Source organism: Vigna radiata, chromosome 1 (assembly GCF_000741045.1).
Source record: "Vigna radiata var. radiata cultivar VC1973A chromosome 1, Vradiata_ver6, whole genome shotgun sequence".
Taxonomy (NCBI): domain Eukaryota; kingdom Viridiplantae; phylum Streptophyta; class Magnoliopsida; order Fabales; family Fabaceae; genus Vigna; species Vigna radiata.
In genome coordinates, this window is record NC_028351.1 from 18,912,331 (window position 1) to 18,915,997 (window position 3,667).

Here is a 3,667-nt window from a genome sequence, read left to right on the forward strand (position 1 = left end):
CAATCACCACACCCCTTCGCAAAAGTTACACACCATCGTTTCCCCTTGGCCGTTCGCTCAATGGGGGATGGATATCGTCGGACCATTTCCCCCGGCCACGGGGCAGCGCAAGTTCTTGCTGGTGGCCATCGACTACTTCACGAAGTGGGTAGAGGCCGAGCCACTCGCCACCATCACAGCCTCCCAAGTCCAAAAATTCTGTTGGAAACTCGTTTGCTGGTTCGGCTTGCCTCGAACGGTCGTGACCGACAATGGTAGGCAGTTCATTGACCAGAGGCTGGAAACGTTCTTCAGAGGATTGGGTATAAAACATGCCACAAGCTCAGTAGAACACCCTCAGACGAACGGGCAAGCTGAGGCAGTTAACAAAACCATTGTCGCCGAACTCAAACGAAGGTTAGGAGATAAGAAAGGAGCGTGGGCGGACCACTTGCCCGAGGTCCTCTGGGCTTATCGGTGCACCCCGCACGGCACGACTGGAGAAACGCCCTTCAACTTGACATACGGTACCGACGCCATGTTACCGGTAGAATTAGGTGAACCATCCTTACGACGAAACATCGATAATCTCCAGATAAACGACCAAGAGTTACGGGTCGAACTTGATACGATCGACGAACGACGCGATCGGGCAGTGCTAAGAGCAGAAGCATGTCGTCGCATGGTGGAACGCAAGTACAACACTAAAGTCCGTCCGCGTCAGTTCCATGAAGGGGACCTCGTATGGAGAAAGGCCGGGGAAGCACGTCGCGTGGCAGCTCATGGCAAGCTCGCAGCAAAATGGGAAGGCCCGTTCAAAGTCGTAGAAGCTCTGGGCAACGGCGCATACCGCCTCACTCGATTGGACGGCCGGCAGATTACCAACACTTGGAATGCGTCACATCTTAAACTTTATTTTAGCTGAGCATGTAATATTGTTTCACACAATCACGATTCAAGAAGCAATACGAAAGTTTCACCCCCACACAACACTCCTGTCCTTCATTCATTTAAAGCCCAGGTGGACGAATGGAATTATCCTGTCCACTTGGCCGGGCGCTAAGGGGTTAATCCCGATGCCTCGCACAAAGTCCAAGTTGACGAATGGAATTATCCTGTCAACTTGGCCGGGCGGTAAGGGGTTAAGCCCGCCGCCTCGTATAAAGTCCAAGTTGACGAATGGAATTATCCTGTCAACTTGGTCCGACGGTAAGGGTTTACACTCACCGTCCCCTCACCCATCGTCCCCCGCGCGAAATTCAAGTTCAACGAATAGAATTGCCCTATGTAACCGGGCGGTTGTGAATCAACTTACACTAAAAATGGTAACACAAGCCGAACGGAATCAGAAAAAATTAATACCAAGTAACGAAATTAACATGCAAAATGCCCATTCATCAAAAAACATCAATTCGGAAGCATAAAAAAGTATACGATCGGCCGGCAAAAGTAAACAGTACAATCCACTGTTTACATTCCGGCCGATACCGAATGGTCCCTAACTTAACAAAGTAAATATAAAAAGATAAACTATTCTTCATGAGGATCGGCAGCAGATCCGACCACTTCAACCCGCTCGCCATCCCCTTCGGCATTCTCCTCGCCAGCTTCGGCCTCCTCCGGGTCCTTAATATCCGTTAAGACACCGTGATACACGTCCTTGTAAATATCGAACCCAAGAGAGAGTGGCTTCTCGACCTTTAGCAGAACTTCCACTTGACGGATGGCTTTGTAAAAGCCGTCCTCATGTTCTGCCACCAGACTATCGTTCAGAGATATTATCTTGTCCTCAGCCGTCTTAAGATCTGCACGCGCTTTCTTCAGCTCGGTGTGCAGCTTTACCGTCCGGCCCTGAAGCTTCTCTTCCACCTCCCTCAACCTCGCAACGTGTTCCTCCAACTGCCTCTGATTCTCTTCAGCAACAGCCTTCGCCTTCTGTTCCTCCTCAAGCAGTTGGGTCGTCTCCTGAAGTTTCTCGGCCGACCGCTTCTTCTCGTCCTCCAGAGCCTTTCTGGCGCCCGCCAACTCCTTCTCCAAGGCCTTAGCCTTTTTCTCCTCCTCAATCAACAGCTTCTTCACCTCGCCGGATCCGCGAACATGTATATAGTCAATCATGGCCGCCGTCCGGTTAGCCATTTCGGACACAGAGTCTAGCATAACTCTACCCGGTAAAGACTCCAGTAGAGCAACATAGGCCGGCCCCCGATTAAACTCAATAAAACGGCTCACATTGTAATCAGGGCTGAAAATGCCGCCTGGCAGAGGAGTAACCGGCTCCTTTCCCTCACGGCGATGTCTCTTAGAGGAAGATTTTCCCCCTTTCCGCGACTTTCTCTTCCGATGCCCCGACGTAGTGACGGGCGCGGACTCAGAGGGAATTTCAACAACCGGAGCAGCAGTCGCCGAGCCGGTTAGATTGACGAGGGGAGTGTTGTGAGATGGAGGAGGAACGGAGGTCCCTTCCCCCTGTTGGACGGCCACATTGGTGCTTCCACTGGCCCCTACAGTTGGCCCGCGGACGGCCACCGTCACCCGAGCGGGAGGAGGCTTCATGGGCGGGGGAACGTCTTGACTAGGCCCGGAACTAGCGGCACGGGCCGACGCCTTCTTTTTCATGGAGAGAAAATTGGATTGGCGGGGTCCGGGAGTCGCCATGCAACCTGAGGAAAAACGAGAAATTCAGCTAAGTTATAATCTTCATAAAAGGAAAAAACGGAATAAATCACATACCGAGCGCTCTTTGAGCGCAATCCTCGTAAGGGATACAGTCGACGAGGCAACGGGCGGGGACGCGATGAGAGAGGGTGTCAATCACATCCACCACACAAAAATCTTCCATTTCCAGCTCCCGCTTCGAAATGGCCTCCATCTTTGTCGGATTGTCCGTCCAGTATAAGGGAAACAAAGGGTGGCCGTCCTTATCAAAAAAATCAGGACGGCCCGCGTCCTCAATAACCACTTTAAAGAATTGGTCTTTAAAATTTTTAAAGGACTCGGCATACGGCTTGAACAGGGTGCGCTTCCCTACGGAAGATAAAGACACCAAACCTCCCTTCGGATGAGGACGAACGTTGAAATAGTGGAGGAAGGACCGAACGGTCGGAGCAACGCCGGCCACCATACACTCTACCCCAAAGGCTTGAATAGCAGCCCAAGAGTTAGGGTGTAGTTGTGTAGGGGCGACATTCAACTCCCGCAACACCCCGGCCTGGAAGTCAGTAAACGGAACCCGCACGTGCAGTTGGGCGAACAAATTCGCATACATGAAGAAAAAGTCATTTGCGCTGGTGCCTTTCCCGTGGCATACGCGTTCGTTTTCCATACTAACGGCTACTCTTATCAAGCGTGTGTCTGCCGTGTCTCTCACTAAATATGACCGGGCTATCCAATCCTGGAGAGATGTGCGCGAAATACTGGACGGTTGAGTATTTGTGTCAAACCCGGCCCAGTCATACCCATCTACCCGAGGAAGCCCTCCCACCGGAACCAAGGGAACCGGATCCACGGTCAAGCCCCCTCGCAATAAAAATAGGGGGGCTCCATGGAAGATCCGCCCGCTGATAACCGGTGCGGAGGACTCCTGAGCTACGGTCACCGCCTCGGCCAGAGCGGATGGCACGACCGAATCCTCTTCCACCGTCCGGTCTTCCGACGATGAACCGCTGGTGGAGCCAGACGAACCAGTCGA